Source organism: Bombus affinis, unplaced genomic scaffold (assembly GCF_024516045.1).
Source record: "Bombus affinis isolate iyBomAffi1 unplaced genomic scaffold, iyBomAffi1.2 ctg00000938.1, whole genome shotgun sequence".
NCBI classification, from domain to species: domain Eukaryota; kingdom Metazoa; phylum Arthropoda; class Insecta; order Hymenoptera; family Apidae; genus Bombus; species Bombus affinis.
Window position 1 is genome coordinate 1 of NW_026109452.1, and position 22,118 is coordinate 22,118.

The following is a 22,118-nucleotide window of genomic DNA, read 5'->3' on the forward strand; positions in this document are numbered from 1 at the left end:
TTGCATCACCATATGACGTATAACGTCATATACTAGTACGTTATAACGCATAATGTTATATTGCATCACTATATCACTTATAACGTTATATAGCATTACTATATGACGCATAACGTTATACTGAGTCACTATATGACGTATAACGTTATATACCATTACGTTATAAGGTATAACGATATATTGCATCACTATATGAAGTATAACCTTATATACTATTACGTTATAAGGTATAACGATATATTGCACCACTATATGACGTATAACGTTATACACTATTACATTATAAGGTACAACGTTATATTGCATCACTTGTAACGTTATATAGCATCCCTATATGACGTATATCGTTATTAACTATTACGTTATAACGTATAGCGATATAGAGTATTACCTTATATCGTACAACGATTTATACTATTACGTTATAACGCATGACGTTATATTGCATCACTGTATCACTTATAACGTTATATTGCATCACTATATGATGTATAACGTTTGTACTATTACGTTATAACTTGTAACGTTATATTGCATTACTATATGAAGTATAACGTTATGGAGTATTCCGTTACAACGTATAACGTTATATACTATTACGTTATAACGCATAACGATATATTGCATCACTATATGAAGTATAGCTTTATATACTATTACGTTATAACGTATAACGTTATATTGCATCACTGTTTGACGTATAACGTATTATTGAATCACTATATGACGTATAACGTTGATACTATTACGTTAAAACATATAACGTTATATTGCATCACGATATGAAGTGTAACCTTGTATACTATTACGTTATAACGCATAACGTTATATTGCATCACTATAACACATACAACGTTATATTGCACCACTATACGACGTATAACGTCATATACTGTTACGTTATAACGTATAACGCTATATTGCATCACTATATCACGTATAACGTTATATTGCATCACTATATCACGTATAACGTTATATTGCATCACTATATCACGTATAACATTATGGAGTATTACGTTATAACGTATAACGATCATAATGCATTACTATGTGACGTTTTACGTTACATACTATTACGTTATAACCTATAACATTATACTGCGTAACTATGTGAAGTATAACGTTATATACTATTACGTTATAACGCGTAACGACAGATTGCACCACTATATGACGTATAACTTTATATTGCATCACTATATCACGTATAACCTTATGGAGTATTACGTTATAACGTATAACGACATAATGCATTACTATGTGACGTGTGACGTTATATACTATTACGTTATAACCTACAACTTTATACTGCATCACTATATGACGTACAACGTTATATACTATTACGTTATAAGGTATAACGGTATATTGCATCACTATATCACTTATAACGTTATACTGCATCTCTATTTGACGTATAACGATATAGAATATTATAACGTTAACGTTATATTGCATGTCTATATGACGTATAACGTCATATACTATTACGTTATAAGGTATAATGATATATTGCATGACTATATCACTTACAACGTTATATTGCATCACTATATGACGAATAACGTCATATACTGTTACGTTACAACGTATAACGTTATATTGCATCACTATATCACGTATAACGTTAGGGAGTATTACGTTATAACGTATAGCGACATATTGCATTACTATGTGACGTATAACGTTATATACCATTACGTTATAACCTATAACGTTATACTGCATCACTATTTGACGTATAACGATATAAAATATTACGTTACAACGTATAACATTATATTGCATCTCTATATGACGTATAACGTTATATTGCATCACTATGTGACGTATAACGCTATATACCATTACGTTATAACCTATAACGTTATACTGCATAACTATTTGACGTATAACGATATAAGATATTACGTTATAACGTATAACATTATATTGCATCTCTATATGACGTATAACGTTATATTGCATCACTATGTGACGTATAACGTTATATACCATTACGTTATAACCTATAACGTTATACTGCATCACTATTTGACGTATAACGATATAAAATATTACGTTATAACGTATAACATTATATTGCATCTCTATATGACGTAAAACGTTATATACCATTACGTTATAACCTATAACGTTATACTGCATCACTATATGACGTATAACGATATAAAATATTACGTTATAACGTATATCATTATATTGCATCTGTATATGACGTATAACGTTATATTGCATCACTATGTCACGTATAACGTTATGGAGTATAACGTTATAACGTATAGCGACATATTGCATTACTATGTGACGTATAACGTTATATACTATTACGTTATTACCTATAACGTTGTACTGCATCACTATATGACGTATAACGTTATATACTATTACGTTATAACGTATAACGATATATTCCATCACTATGTGAAGTATAACGCTATATACTATTAGGTTATAACGTATAACGATATATTGCATCACGATATGACGTATAACGATATAGACTATTACGTTATAACCTATAACGTTATACTGCACAACTATATGACGTATAACGTTATATACTATTACGTTATAACCTATAACGTTATATTGCATCCCTATATGAAGTATAACGTTATGAGATATTAGGTTATAGCGTATAGCGTTATAGAGTATTTCCTTATATCGTACAACGATATATACTATTACGTTATAACGCATAACTTTATATTGCATGACTATATCACTTATAACGTTATATTGCATCACTATATGATGTATAACGTTTATACTATTACGTTATAACTTATAACGTTATATTGCATCACTATATGATGTATAACGTTATGCAGTATTACGTTTTAACGTATAACATTATATTGCATTACTATTGACGTATAACGTTATGGAGCATTACGTTACAACGTATAACGATATATTGCATCACTATGTGACGTATAACGTTATATACTATTACAGTATAAGGTATAACGTTATATAACATCACTATATCACTTATAACGTTATATTGCATCACTATATGATGTATTACGTTTATACTATTACGTTATAACTTATAACGTTATATTGCATCACTATATGATGTATAACGTTATGGAGTATTACGTTTTAACGTATAACGTTATATTGCATTAGTATTGACGTATAACGTTATGGAGCATTACGTTACAACGTATAACGATATATTGCATCACTATGTGACGTATAATGTTATATACTATTACGATATATGGTATAACGTTATATAGCATCACTATATCACTTATAACGTTATATTGCATCACTATATGAAGTATAACGTTATATACTAGTACGTTATAACGCATAACATTATATTGCATCACTATATCACTTATAACGTTATATTGCATCACTATATGACGCATAACGTCATATACTATTAGGTTATAACGCATAACGTTATATTGCATCACTATATCACTTATAACGTTATATTGCATCACTATATGAAGTATAACGTTATATACTAGTACGTTATAACGCATAACGTTATATTGCATCACTATACCACTTATAACGTTATATTGCATCACTATATGAAGTATAACGTTATATACTATTAGGTTATAACGCATAACGTTATATTGAATCACTATATCTCTTATAACGTTATATTGCATCACTATATGAAGTATAACGTTATATACTAGTACGTTATAACGCATAACGTTATATTGCATCACTATATCACTTATAACGTTATATTGCATCACTACATGACGAATAACGTCATATACTGTTACGTTATAACGTATAACGTTATATTGCATTACTATATGACGCATAACGTTACAACGTATAATGACATATTGCATTACTATGTGACGTATAACGATATATACTATTACGTTATAACATATACCGTTGTACTGCATCACTATATGACGTATAACGTTATATACTATTATGTTATAAGGTAGAACGTTATATAGCATCAGTATATCACGTATAACGTTATATTGCATCACTATATCACTTATAACGTTATATTGCATCACTATATGACGCATAACGTCATATACAATTACATTATAACGTATAACGTTATAGTGTATTGCGCCATAACGTATGACTACATATTGCATCACTATATGACGAATAACGTCATATACTGTTACGTTATAACGTATAACGTTATATTGCATTACTATATGACGCATAACGTTACAACGTATAATGACATATTGCATTACTATGTGACGTATAACGATATATACTATTGCGTTATAACCTATAACGTTATACTGCATCACTATATGACGTATTGTTACGTTTCGCTATCCAAATTTTGAAATTTTAAACAATGTAGTAGTCGCTGCCACCAGAAACAGTCTAAGGACTGTTTCAATTAGATATTTCTTGTTAGATTATGTAGCGTTGACCGGAGTTTAGGCCACTGGTCAACAATCTCCACGTTTCGGCTAACCTGCTATGCGCAGGAATACTAGCACGGGAGAGGATTGTTTGGAATAAACAATTATATTATAAATAATTATTACTGGCGGAATTAATGACGAATTATACTAATCATTGATATTATTTATTATTTTAATTATTAATTATTAATAATAATTAAAGTTGACTCACCTGACGTTGGCCTCCGCTGATGAACGGGCAGGCCGCTGGGGTGATTCCGGTTTTACAAAGATCGACACTTCTATATTTTTTCGTTTTAATCTTTATTTAATTTGAACTGTGTAAACAACAGTGTGTCCGGACGTGTTTAACAATTCGAAATTCTAACACAAAAACTTGAGCCAACTATTGTTTTAATTCTAACTGACTAATAACAATTATTTTATAATTCGAACTGACTAATAACATTTATATCTCGTAATTCTTAAACTCGAACTGGAACGAACAATTATTCTCTAATCCTAACTTAAATTCTAATTAAATCAACTGAAAGAACTGATATCAGACTCACTCAAATTCAATTGAACGACTAACAATTACTCTCCTTATTTTCGCTAAATTCTCCTGAACCAACTAATCACAATTGCTCTATCCTCTTTCTTTATCCTAACTGAATTACCCTTCTTTAATTTCGTTAAATTCTCCCGAACGCTAACAATTTCTCTGACTATATTCTAACTGAACCAACTAATGGCAGTTACTCTCTTTTCACAATTACTCTGATTGTTCTAACTGAACCACTAACAATTAATCGCTAACGCTAACGCTAACAATTAATCTGACCCTTCTTTATTTTTCGCTAAATTCTCCCGAACGCTAACAATTACTCTCTTCTATTCCTTTATTCAACTGACCCGCTAACAATTACTCTCTTTTATTCTAACTGGTAACGATTACTCCCTTTTATTCTAACTGGTAACGATTACTCCCTTTTATTCTAACTGGTAACGATTACTCCCTTTTATTCTAACTGGTAACGATTACTCCCTTTTATTCTAACTGGTAACGATTACTCCCTTTTATTCTAACTGGTAACGATTACTCCGATTTGAATTGTGTCGCTACGCTTTTTATAATGACATCCCCAATGGGATGACAGTCACGTGACAGTTCGTTCCGGTGGGAATCGCAATGATGCAGGTTTTTAGAGTTTCCATGAGAGAACATGGAGTTTGATGATTACAGGTTATGTTGAGTCATGGACACAAAAGCGTCCGCACCTGTGCGAACTGTGTGAGTGTGTTTTTAGTATTCTGTCTCGTTTCGCATGTTGTTTGTTTCCTTAAACTTGTGAATTTGTTTTAGCGCAAGAGGAAGAAGATATGTGAATGGTACGAGATGACGTGATCGACGTGCGTGTGTGAATATGTGCGAGGGATGATGCTGAAGGGGCGGTTTTCCACCCAAGTAGGCACAGTGGCACCTTCGTTGGCGTCGTGTCCTGATGATCTTTTGACAATTTGGTTTTATTTGACAATATGAGATATATTTTGCTCCTTGTAGATTTATATGTCCATATTTGCTATATATTAAATCGTGTATATTTTATATTACTTTCTTGTTATTAGGTCATTAGTTGTGTAACTCCAGTTTCTGATCTATGGAAAGTGGTGAAACGTCTTCACGAAATACAATTTCATTCGTTTTCCTCCCTTGCATTGGCACGCTGTGAGTGGTGTCGACTTCCAGATGAGGTTTGTGCATCTTGATTATTATGCATTTAATGATAGATACTTTGTCAGAGGTTCCCATGCGGATTGTCTCGGTGTGTATCTTGTTATGATTTCTTTTATTTAGTTCATCCTGCTTCTTTCGTGTTTTATTCACTGCATATGATATTTCAGTGCAAGAAGAAGAAGAATTGTAAAGAATCCGTAAGTGGCCCTAGAAGACGCAGTCATCGTGTGAGGTGTTGTCGGCAGGAACGAAGAGTCGAAGTTGTTGAAGAAGTCGTGTGACATTTGTATTGTTTCCGCTTATATACAACGCTATTTCACATATCTATGTATATATATATTATTATATTATTATATATTATTATACTAAATCTTCAGTTGGTTTAGTTGAATGTTCAGTAATGTAATTTTTACAAGGTGGTTTTGTATATTAGATGAGTAGTTGTTCGATATAATAATATGTGTATATATATATATATACATTTTACAATGTAATTTTCCATTATGTAAAATATATATATGCATATGTATATGTGCGCGTATTGTTATTCTCATTGTTTCTCGGATCGTTAATTGGTTGAATATTCCATAATGTGGATTTCGTATATAATTCTCTAGGTTCGTAGAAATGTAAATCTATATATTTATTTCTTTGCGTTTTAATGGTTTAATAACGTATACATACATATATATATATATATATATATATATATATATATATATATATATTATGAATTTTTCCCAAAGATACGCGTACGCATGTGTATATCTATATATGTGTGTGTCGCAGAGTAACCTTGTATACAATTTTCACTTTTATTAGAATGCTGATGTAGTGTAGTATATTTTATTTCTTTTACATTTTATTAGATTACCAATTATTCAGATTCACGAAGTAGGTCACATACACAGATATGCATACACGTGTGTGTATATACATGTGTTTTCGCAGAGAAATCTCATACATTTGAATCGCGGCTTGTTTTATTTATTGGCTCATTTAATTATTTCATTTTATTTGTATTTTATATGTCATTGCTGATTGGTTGTAGTGTTTCTTCTTATTGATTCATTTATTTCATTTTGATTGTCTGTCGCATAATTCTTTCTATTTTGATTGGTTAGTTATTAGTTACTTTATTATTATTGGTCCTGTTTAATTATTCACAAGTTATTGGTTCGTGGCGTCACGTGCGGAACGCGGGACGTGACAGTATAACGCTATATACTATTACGTTATAACCTAACGATATATTGCATCACTATGTGACGTATAACGTTATATACTATTACGTTATAATTCATAACGTTATATTGCACCACTATATGACGTATAACGTTATATACTGTTACGCTATAACGGATAACGATATATTTCATCACTCTGTGACGTATAAAGATATATACTATTACGTTATTACCTATAACGATATACTGCATCACTATATGACGTATAACGTCATATACTGTTATAACGTATAACGTTATATTGCATTACTATATGACGTATAACGTTATGGAGTATTACGTTAGAATCTATAACGTTATACAGCGTCACTATATGACGTATAACGTTAAATACTATTACGTTATAAGGTATAACGATATATTGCCTCACTATATGAAGTAAGACCTTATATACTATTACGTTATAAGGTATAACGATATATTGCATCACGATAAGAAGTATAACCTTATATACTATTACGTTATAAAGCATAACGATATATAGCACCACTATATGACGTATAACGTCATATACTATTACGTTATAACCTATAACGTTGTACTGTATCACTATATGACATATAACGTTATATTGCATCACTATATCACTTATAACGTTATATTGCATCACTATATGATGTATAACGTTTATACTATTACGTTATTACCTATAACGATATACTGCATCACTATATGACGTATAACGTCATATACTGTTATAACGTATAACGTTATATTGCATTACTATATGACGTATAACGTTATGGAGTATTACGTTACAATCTATAACGTTATACTGCGTCACTATAAGACGTATAACGTCATATACTATTACGTTATAACCTATAACGTTGTACTGTATCACTATATGACTTATAACGTTATATTGCATCACTATATCACTTATAACGTTATATTGCATCACTATATGATGTATAACGTTTATACTATTACGTTGTAACTTATAACGTTATATTGCATCACTATATGACGTATAACGTAATATACTGTTATAACGTATAACGTTATATTGCATTATTACATGACGTACAACGTTACGGAGTATTACGTTACAACGCATAACGACATGTTGCATTACTGTGTAACGTATAACGTTTTATACTATTACGTTATAACACATAACGTTATATTGCATCACTATATGACGTATAACGTTATATACTATTACGTTATAACGGATACCGATATATTTCATCAGTATGTGACGAATAACGTTATATACTATTACGTTATAAGGTATAACGATATATTGCATTACTATAAGAAGTATAACCTTATATACTATTACGTTATAAGGTATAACGTTATATTGCACCACTATATGACGTATAACGTCATATACTATTACGTTATAACCTATAACGTTGTACCGCATCACTATATGACGTATAACGTTATATACTATTACGTTATAAGGTATAACGTTATATACTATTACGTTATAAGGTATAACGTTATATTGCATCACTATATCTCTTATAACGTTATATAGCATCCCTATATGACGTGTAACGTTATGAACTATTACGTTATAACGCACAACGTTATATAGCATTACTATATCTCTTATAACGTTATGTTGCAACACTATATCACTTATAACGTTCTAATGCATCACTATATGATGTTTAACGTTTATACTATTACGCTATAATGTATAACGTTATATTGCATCACAATATGACGTATAACGTTATGGAGTATTACGTTACAACCTATAATGTTATACTGCGTCACTATATGACGTATAACGTCATATACTATTACGTTATAACCTATAACGTTGTACTGCATCACTATATGACGTATAACGTTATATACTATTACGCTATAAAGGATAACGATATATTGCATCACTATGTGACGTAAAACGTTATATACTATTACGCTATAAAGGATAACGATATATTGCATCACTATGTGACGTAAAACGTTATATACTATTACGTTATAACGCATAACGATATATTGCATCACTATATCACTTGTAACGTTATATTGCACCACTATATGACGAATAACGTTATATACTATTACGTTATAAGGTATAACGATATATTGCATTACTATAAGAAGTATAACCTTATATACTATTACGTTATAAGGTATAACGTTATATTGCACCACTATATGACGTATAACGTCATATACTATTACGTTATAACCTATAACGTTGTACTGCATCACTATATGACGTATAACGTTATATACTATTACGCTATAAAGGATAACGATATATTGCATCACTATGTGACGTAAAACGTTATATACTATTACGTTATAACGCATAACGATATATTGCATCACTATATCACTTGTAACGTTATATTGCACCACTATATGACGAATAACGTCATATACTATTACGTTATAACCTATAACGTTATATTGCATTACTATAGGACGCATAACGTTATGGAGTATTTCGTTACAACCTATAATGTTATTCTGCGTCACTATATGACGTATAACGTCATATACTATTACGTTATAACCTATATCGTTGTACTGCATCACTATATGACGTATTCCGTTATATACTATTACGCTATAAAGGATAACGATATACTGCATCACTATGTGACGTAAAACGTTATATACTATTACGTTATAACGCATAACGATATATTGCATCACTATATCACTTGTAACGTTATATTGCACCACTATATGACGAATAACGTTATATACTATTACGTTATAAGGTATAACGATATATTGCATTACTATAAGAAGTATAACCTTATATACTATTACGTTATAAGGTATAACGTTATATTGCACCACTATATGACGTATAACGTCATATACTATTACGTTATAACCTATAACGTTGTACTGCATCACTATATGACGTATAACGTTATATACTATTACGCTATAAAGGATAACGATATATTGCATCACTATGTGAAGTAAAACGTTATATAATATTACGTTATAACGCATAACGTTATATTATATCACAGTGTCACTTATAACGTTATATTGCACCACTATATGACGTATAAAGTCATATACTATTACGTTATATCCTATAACGTTGTACTGCATCACTATATGACGTATAACGTCATATACTGTTATAACGTATAACGTTATATTGCATTACTATATGACGTATAACGTAATGGAGTATTACGTTACAACCTATAATGTTATACTGCGTCACTATATGACGTATAACGTTATATACTACTACGTTATAAGGTATAACGATATATTGCATCACTATGTGAAGTATAACCTTATATACTATTACGTTATAAGGTATGTCGATTTATTGCATCACTATATGAAGTATAACCTTATATACTATTAGGTTATAAGGTATAACGTTATATTGCACCACTATATGACGTATAACGTCATATACTATTACGTTATAACCTATAACGTTGTACTGCATCACTATATGACGTATAACGTTATATACTATTACGTTATAAGGTATAACGTTATATTGCATCACTATATCACTTATAACGTTATATAGCATCCCTATATGACATGTAACGTTATGAACTATTACGTTATAACGTATAGCGTCATAGAGTATTACCTTATATCGTATAACGATTTATACTATTACGTTATAACTCATAATGTTATATTGCATCACTATATCACTTATAACGTTATATTGCATCACTATGTGACGTATAACGTTATATACTATTACGTTATAACGCATAACGTTATATTATATCACAATATCACTTATAACGTTATATTGCACCACTATATGTCGTATAAAGTCATATACTATTACGTTATAACCTATAACGTTGTACTGCATCACTATATGACGTATAACGTTATATACTATTACCTTATAAGGTATAACGTTATATACCACCACTATATCACTTATAACGTTATATTGCACCACTATATGACGTATAACGTCATACACTATTACATTATAACGTATAACGTAAGAGAGTATTACGCTATAACGTATGACTACATAATGCATCACTATATGACGAATAACGTCATATACTGTTATGTTATAACGTATAACGTTATATTGCATTACTGTATGACGCATAACGTTATGGAGCATTACGTTACAACGTATAACTATATATTGCATTACTATATGACGTATAACGATAAGGAGTATTATGTTTTAACGTATAACTTTATATTGCATCACTATATGACGTATAATGTTATGGAGTATTACGTTACAACGTATAACGATATATTGCATCACTATGTGACGAATAACGTTATATACTATTACGTTATAAGGTATAACGATATACTGCATCACTATATGAAGAATAAGCTTATATACTATTACGTTATAAGGTATAACGGTATATTGCACCACTATATGACGCATAACGTCATATACCATTACGTTATAACCTATAACGTTGTACTGCATCACTATATGACGTATAACGTTTATACTATTACGTTATAACTTATAACGTTATATTGCATCACTATTTGATGTATAACGCTATGCAGTATTACGTTTTAACGTACAACGTTATATTGCATTACTATATGATGTATAACGTTATGGAGTATTACGTTTTAACGAATAACGTTATATTGCATTACTATATGACGTATAACGTTATGGAGTATTACGTTACAACGTATAACAATATATTGCAATACTATGTGACGTATAACGTTATATACTATTACTTTCTGACGCATAACGTTATATTGCGTCACTATATCACTTATAACGTTATATTGCACCACTATATGACGTATAACGTTATATACTATTACGCTATAAAGGATAACGATATATTTCATCACTATGTGACGTATAACGTTATATACTATTACGATATTACCTATAACGTTATACTGCATCACTATATGACGTATAACGTCATATATTGTTATAACGTATAACGTTATATAGCATCACTATATCACTTATAACGTTATATTGCATCACTATATGAAGTATAACGTTATATACTAGTACGTTATAACGCATAACATTATATTGCATCACTATATCACTTATAACGTTATATTGCATCACTATATGACGCATAACGTTATATTGCATCACTATATGACGCATAACGTCATATACTATTAGGTTATAACGCATAACGTTATATTGCATCACTATATCACTTATAACGTTATATTGCATCACTATATGACGTATAACGTTATGGAGTATTATGTTTTAACGTATATACGTTATATTGCATTACTATATGACGTATAACGTTATGGAGTTTTACGTTATAACCTATAACGATGTACTGCATCACTATATGACGTATAACGTTATATACTATTACGCTATTTGGTATAACGCTATATTGTATCACTATATCACTTTTAACGTTATATTGCTTCACAATATGAGGCATAACGTTATATACTGGTACGTTATAACGCATAACGTTATGTTGCATCACTATATGACTGAAAACGTTATATTGCATCACTATATGACGCATAACTTCATGTACTATTACATTATAACGTATAACGTTATAGAGTATTACCTTATATCGTATAACGATTTATACTATTACGTTATAACGCATAACGTTATATTGCATCACTATATGACGTATAACGTTATGGAGTATTACGGTACAACGTATAACGTTATATTGCATAACTATATGAAGTTTAACGTTATATACTAGTACGTTATAACGCATAACGTCATATTGCATCACTATATCACTTATAACGTTATATTGCATCACTATATCACTTATAACGTTATAGTGAATCACTATATGTTGTATAACATTTATACTATTACGTTATAACCTATAACGTTGTACTGCATCACTATATGACGTATAACGTTATATACTATTACGTTATAAGGTATAACGTTATATTGCATCACTATATCACTTTTATCGTTATATTGCTTCACTAGATGAAGCATAACGTTATATACTAGTACGTTATAACGCATAACGTTATATTGCATCACTGTAGCACTTATAACGTTATATTGCAGCACCATATGACGTATAGCGTCATATACTATTACGTTATAACCTATAACGTTGTACTGCATCACTATTTGACGTATGACGTTATATACTATTACGTTATAGGGTATAACGTTATATTGCATCAGTATATCACTTATAACGTTATATTGCTTCACCATATGAAGCATAACGTTATATACTAGTACGTTAATACGCATAACGTTATATTGCATCACTATATCACTTATAACGTAATATTGCATCACTATATCTCTTATAACGTTATATAGCATCCCTATATGACGTATAACGTTATGAACTATTACGTTATAACGTATAGCGTTATATTGCATTACTATATGACGTATAACGTTATGGAGTATTACGTTACAACGTATAACGATATATTGCAAACTATTTGACGTATAACGTTATAACGCATGACGTTATATTGCATCACTATATCACTTATAACGTTATATTGCACCACCATTTGACGTATAACGTCATATTCTATTACGTTATAACCTATAACGTTGTACTGCATCACTATTTTGACGTACAACGTTATATACTATTACGTTATAACGCATAAAGTTATATTGCAACACTATATCACTTATAACGTTATATTGCAACACTGTATCACTTATAACGTTATATTAAATCACTATATCACTTATAACGTTTTATTGAATCACTATATGATGTATAACTTTTATACTGTTACGTTATAACATATAACGATGTACTGCATCACTATATGACGTATAACGTTATATACTATTACGCTATAAGGTATAACGCTATATTGCATCACTATATCACTTTTAACGTTATATTGCTTCACAATATGAGGCATAACGTTATATACTAGTACGTTATAACGCATAACGTTATGTTGCATCACTATATCACTTATAACGTTTTATTGCATCACTATATGACGCATAACTTCATGTACTATTACATTATAACGTATAACGTTATAGAGTATTACCTTATATCGTATAACGATTTATACTATTACGTTATAACTCATAACGTTATATTGCATCACTATATGACTTATAACGTTATGGAGTATTATGTTACAACGTATAACGTTATATTGCATAACTATATGAAGTTTGACGTTATATACTGGTACGTTATAACGCATAACGTCATATTGCATCACTATATCACTTATAACGTTATATTGCATCACTATATGACGCATAACGTTATTGAGCATTACGTTACAACGTATAACGACATATTGTATGACTATGTGACGTATAACGTTATATACTATTACGCTATTACCTATAACGTTATACTGCATCACTGTATGAGGTATGACGTCATGTACTGTTATAACGTATAACGTTATATTGTATTACTATATGTCGTAAAGCGTTATGGAGTATTACGTTACAACCTATAACGTTATACTATGTCACTATATGACGTATAACATTATATACTATTACGTTATAAGGTATAACGATATATTGCATCACTATATGAAGTATAACCTTATACACTATTACATTATAAGGTATAACGATATATTACACCACTATATGACTTATAACGTCATATACTATTACGTTATAACCTTTAACGATGTACTGCATCGCTATATGACGTATAACGTTATATACTATTACGTTACAAGGTGTAACGTTATATTGCATCACTATATCATTTATAACGATATATAGCATCCCTATATAACGTATAACGTTATGAACTATTACGTTATAACGTATAGCGTTATAGAGTATTACCTGATATCGTATAACGACTTATACTATTACGTTCTAACTTATAACGTTATATTGCATCACTATATGACGTATAACGTTATGGAGTATTACGTTTTAACGTATAACGTTATATTGCATTACTATATGACGTATAACGTTATGGAGTATTACGTTACAACGTATAACGGTATATTGCATTACTATATCACTCATAACTTTATATGGCACCACCATATGACGTATAACGTAATATACTATTACGTTATAACCTATAACGTTGTACTGCATCACTATATGACGTATAACGTTATATACTATTACGTTATAAGGTATAACGATGTATTGCATCACTATATCACTTATAACGTTATATTTCATCACTATATGACGCATAACGTCATGTACTATTATGTTCTAACGTATAACGTTATATTGCATCACGACATGACGTATAACTTTATATTGCATCACTATATCACGTATAACGTTATGGAGTATTACGTTATAACGTATAGCGACATATTGCATTACTGCTTGACGTATAACGTTATATACTATTACGTTATAACCTATAACGTTATACTGCATCACTATATGAAGTATAACGTTATATACTATTACGTTATAACTTATAACGTTATACTGCATCTCTATTTGACGTATAACGATATAGAATATTACGTTATAACGTATACCGTTATATTGCATCTCTATATGACGTATAACGATATATTGCATCACTATGTGACGTATAACGTTATATACTGTTACGTTATAACGTATAACGATATGTTGCATCACTATATGACGTATAACGTTATATACTATTACGTTATAACGTATAACGTTATATTGCATCGCTATATGACGTATCACTTTATATACTATTACGTTATAACGTATAACGTTTTATTGCATCTCTATATGACGTATAACGTTATATGCTATTACGTTATAACGTATAACGATATATTGCATCACTATGTGACGTACAACGTTATATGCTATTACGTTATAGCGTATAACGATATATTGCACCACTATATGACGTATAACTTTATATACTATTACGTTATAACGTATAACGTTTAATTGCATCTCTATATGACGTATAACGTTATATGCTATTACGTTATAGTGTATAACGGTATATTGCACCACTATATGACGTATCACATTATATACTATTACGCTATGACGTATAACGTTATATTGCATCTGTATATGACGTATAACGTATTATTGCATCACTATATGACGTATAACGTTATATACTATTACGTTATAACGCATAACGTTATATTGCATCACTATATCACGTATAACGTTATGGAGTATTACGTTATAACGTATAGCGACATATTGCATTACTATTTGACGTATATCGTTATATACTATTACGTTATAGCTTATAACGTTATACTGCATCACTATATGAAGTATAACCCTATATACTATTACGTTATAACGCATAACGTTATATTGCATCACTATATCACGTATAACGTTATGGAGTATTACGTTATAACGTATAGCGACTTATTGCATTACTATTTGACGCATAACGTTATATACTATTACGTTATAACGTATAACGCTATATTGCATCACTATGTGACGTATAAATTTATATTGCATCTCTACATGACGTATAACGCTGTATACTATTACGTTATAAGGTATAACGATATATTGCATCACTATTTCACTTATAACGTCATATTGCATCACTATATGACGTAAAAAGTTATATACTATTACGTTATAAGGTATAACTAAATATTCCATCACTATGTGAAGTATAACGTTATATACTATTACGTTATAACCCATAACGTTATACTGCATCACTATATCACTTACAACGTTATATTGCATCACTATATGAAGTATAACCTTATATAATATTACGTTATAACGCATAACGTTATATTGCATAACTATATCGCATACAACGTTATATTGCATCACTATATCACTTACAACGATATATTGCATCACTATACTACGTATAGCGTATACGTAGTATACTGTTACGTTATAACGTATAACGTTATATTGCATCACTATATCACGTATAATGTTACGGAGTATTACGTTATAACGTATAACGACATAATGCATTTCTATGTGACGCATAACGTTATATACTATTACGTTATAACCTATAACGTTATACTGCATCACTATACGACGTATAACGTTATATACTATTACGTTATAAGGTATAACGATGTATTGCATCACTATATCACTTATAACGTTATATTTCATCACTATATGACGCATAACGTCATGTACTATTATGTTCTAACGTATAACGTTATATTGCATCACGACATGACGTATAACTTTATATTGCACCACTATATCACTTATAACTTTATATTGCAACACTTTATGACGTATAACGTTATACACTATTACGTTATAACGTGTACCGTTATATTTCATCTCTATATGACGTATCGCTTTATATTGCATCACTATATGACGTATAACGTTATATACTATTACGTTATAACGTATAACGATATAGTGCATCACTATACGATGTCTAACGTTATATACTATTACGTTATAACGTATTACGCTATATTGCATCACTATATTACGTATAACTTTATATTGCATCTCTATATGACGTATAACGCTGTATACTATTACGTTATAAGGTATAACGATATATTGCATCACTATTTCACTTATAACGTTATATTGCATCACTATATGACGTATAACGTTATATACTATTACGTTATAACGTATAACGATATAGTGCATCACTATATGATGTCTAACGTTATATACTATTACGTTATAACGTATTACGCTATATTGCATCACTATATTACGTATAACGTTATGGAGTATTACGTTACAACGTATAACGGTATATTGCATCACTATGTGACGTATAACGTTATATACTATTACGTTATAACGCCTAACGTTATATTGCATCACTATATCACTTATAACGTTATATTGCACCACTATATGACCTATAACGTTATATACTACTACGTTATAACGGATAACGATATATTTCATCACTATGTGTCTTATAACGTTATATACTATAACGTTATATTGCATCACTATATGACGTATAACGTCATATACTGTTATAACGTATAACGTTATATTGCAGTACTATATGACGTATAACGTTATGGAGTATTACGTTACAACCTATAACGTTATACTGCGTCACTATATGACGTATAACGTTATATACTACTGTGTTATAAGGTATAACGATATATTGCATCACTATATGAAGTATAACCTTATATACTATTACGTTATAAGGTATAACGATATATTGCATCACTATATGAAGAATAACCTTATATACTATTACGTTAGAAGGTATAACGATATATTGCACCACTATATGACGTATAACGTTATATACCATTACGTTATAACCTATAACGTTGTACTGCATCACTATATGATGTATAACGTTTATACTATTACGTTATAACTTATAACGTTATATTGCATCACTATATGACGTATAACGTTATGGAGTATTACGTTTTAACGTATAACGTTATATTGCAATACTATATGACGTATAACGTTATGGAGTATTACGTTACAACGTATAACGGTATATTGCATCACTATGTGACGTATAACGTTATATAATATTACGTTATAACTGTTAACGGTATATTTCATCACTATGTGACGTATAACGTTATGTACTATTACGTTATTACCTATAACTTTATACTGCATCACTATATGACATATAACGTCATATACTGTTATAACGTATAACGTTATATTGCATTTGTTACGTTTCGCTATCCAAATTTTGAAATTTTAAACAATGTAGTAGTCGCTGCCACCAGAAACAGTCTAAGGACTGTTTCAATTAGATATTTCTTGTTAGATTATGTAGCGTTGATTGGAGTTTAGGCCACTGGTCAACAATCGCCACGTTTCGGCTAACCTGCTATGCGCAGGAATACTAGCACAGGAGAGGATTGTTTGGAATAAACAATTATATTATAAATAATTATTAATGGCGGAATTAATGACGAATTATACTAATTATTGATATTATTTATTATTTTAATTATTAATTAATACTAATAATTTAAAGTTGACTCACCTGACGTTGGCCTCCGCTGATGAACGGGCAGACTGCTGGGTGAGTCCGGTTTTATAAAGATTGACACTTCTATAATTTTTTGTTTTAATCTTTATTTATCGTGAACAGTGTAAACAACAGTGTGTCCGGACGTGTTTAACAATTCGAAATGCTAACATAAAACTTGAGCCAACTATTGTTTTAATTCTAACAGACTAATAACAATTATTTTATAATTCGAACTGACTATTAACATTTATATCTCGTAACTCTTAAACTCGATCTGGAACGAACAATTATTCTCTAATCCTAACTTAAATTCTAATTAAATCAACTGAACGAAATGATATCAGACTCACTCAAATTCAATTGAACGAATAACAATTACTCTCCTTATTTTCGCTAAATTCTCCTGAACCAACTAATCACAATTGCTCTATCCTATTTCTTTATTCTAACTGAATTACGTTTCTTTAATTTCGTTAAATTCTCCCGAACGCTAACAATTTCTCTGACTATATTCTAACTGAACAAACTAATGGCAGTTACTCTCTTTTCACAATTACTCTGATTGTTCTAACTGAACCACTAACAATTAATCGCTAACGCTAACGCTAACAATTAATCTGACTCTTCTTTATTTTTCGCTAAATTCTCTCGAACGCTATCAATTACTCTCTCTATTTTATTTTTCGCTAAATTCTCCCGAACGCTAACAATTACTCTCTTATTCTATTATTCAACTGACCCGCTAACAATTACTCTCTTCTATTCTAACTGGTAACGATTATTCCGATTTGAATTGTGTCGCTACGCTTTTTATAATGACATCCCCAATGGGATGACAGTCACGTGACAGTTCGTTCCGGTGGGAATCGCAATGCTGCAGGTTTTTAGAGTTTCCATGAGAGAACGTGGAGTTTGATGATTACAGGTTATGTTGAGTCATGGACACAAAAGCGTCCGCGCCTGTGCGAACTGTGTGAGTGTGTTTTTAGTATTCTGTCTCGTTTCGTATGTTGTTTGTTTCCTTAAACTTGTGAATTTGTATTAGCGCAAGAGGAAGAAGATATGTGAATGGTACGAGATGACGTGATCGACGTGCGTGTGTGAATATGTGCGAGGGATGATGCTGAAGTGGCGGTTTTCCATCCAAATAGGCACAGTGGCACCTTCGTTGGCGTCGTGTCCTGATGATCTTTTGACAATTTGGTTTTATTTGACAATATGAGATATATTTTGCTCCTTGTAGATTTATATGTCCATATTTGCTATATATTAAATCGTGTATATTTTATATTACTTTCTTGTTATTAGGTTATTAGTTGTGTAACTCCAGTTTCTGATCTATGGAAAATGGTGAAACGTCTTCACGAAATACAATTTCATTCGTTTTCCTCCCTTGCATTGGCACGCTGCGAGTGTTGTCGACTTCCAAATGAGGTTTGTGCATCTTGATTATTATGCGTTTAATGATAGATACGGAGGTATCTTTGTCAGAGGTTCCCATGCGGACTGTCTCGGTGTGTATCTTGTTATGATTTCTTTTATTTAGTTCATCCTGTTTCTTTCGTATTTTATTCACTGCATATGATATTTCAGTGCAAGAAGAAGAAGAATTATAAAGAATCCGTAAGTGGCCCTACAAGACGCAGTCATCGTGTGAGGTGTTGTCGGCAGGAACGAAGAGTCGAAGTTGTTGAAGAAGTCGTGTGACATTTGTATTGTTTCTGGTTATATACAACGCTGATATTTCACATATCTATGTATATATATATTATTATATTATTATATATTATTATATTAAATCTTCAGTTGGTTTAGTTGAATGTTCAGTAATGTAATTTTTACAAGGTGGTTTTGTATATTGGATGAGTAGTTGTTCGATATAATAATATTTGTATATATATATATATATACATTTCACAATGTAATTTTCCATTATGTAAAATATATATATGCATATGTATATGTGCGTGTATTGTTATGCTCATTGTTTCTCAGATCGTTAATTGGTTGAATATTCCATAATGTGGATTTCGTATATAATTCTCTAGGTTCGTAGAAATGTAATTCTATATATTTATTTCTTTGCGTTTTAATGGTTTAATAACGTATACATACATATATATATGTCGGAGATGTAGAGACATCGAGCCTTTCTTTTGGAAGATTTCTCAATACTTGGGCTCGGGGTGACATAACTGGTCGCCGAACGTAGCCACGGTCACGGGATGAACGAAATGTTTTACAAAGGAGGTTCCAGTGTTAAGGGATACGCTGTATAAACAATCAAGTCTTGATCAGGAGCAATGCTGGTTTATGTGGAACTGCCTAGTTACGGCGCTTGGGAATTTGTTGATATTCCCGATCGATATGTATTTGATATATGTAACTGTATCTGTCATTTATTTTGCAATCTCCTTGGAGAGTTTACTGTCATCGTCTTGGAGTGAGTCTTAGAGAAACCCTGTGCCTGAGTGAACGTGTCAGTGTGCTATCAAAAAAATATATTAAAACGTACAGAGAGTTTCCCGTTGACCGTGGATTCGTTACAGAACCCAAGAATATTATTAAAAGCATTTGTTTACTTATTGTTTGTTATCTTAGTTAACCGATAAACTAATTGTTTATCAAACTTTGTAAAGAAATATAATTTTATGTAAATACAACCTTTATTGAACATCATGATGGCAAATGCTAACGAAGAATCGTCTCGCGCTCGAAATCCAAACGATAATTCGACATCAGAAGTGGGATACGTGCCGTTTATTACTATGCAAGAGCATTTCACTGTTATGCGAGAGTTGATTCAGACGCTAGTGCAAAAACCGAAAGAAGAACCTAAAAATTTATCGCTTCCGCGCTTTAATCCTGAAATTGCGGGTTCTGACTCAGCTGCATGGTGTGCAGTTGTTAATTTGTA

At 30.6% G+C, this 22,118-nt stretch overlaps 1 long non-coding RNA gene across 1 annotated transcript; it reads left to right on the forward strand.

The window, feature by feature from the left end:
• Positions 1 to 6,182: 6,182 nt before the first annotated feature.
• Positions 6,183 to 21,877, forward strand: LOC126928422 (uncharacterized). Its single transcript, XR_007716643.1, has 2 exons — positions 6,183 to 6,352; positions 20,860 to 21,877. It is a non-coding gene; the product is annotated as an uncharacterized LOC126928422 (long non-coding RNA).
• Positions 21,878 to 22,118: the final 241 nt, after the last annotated feature.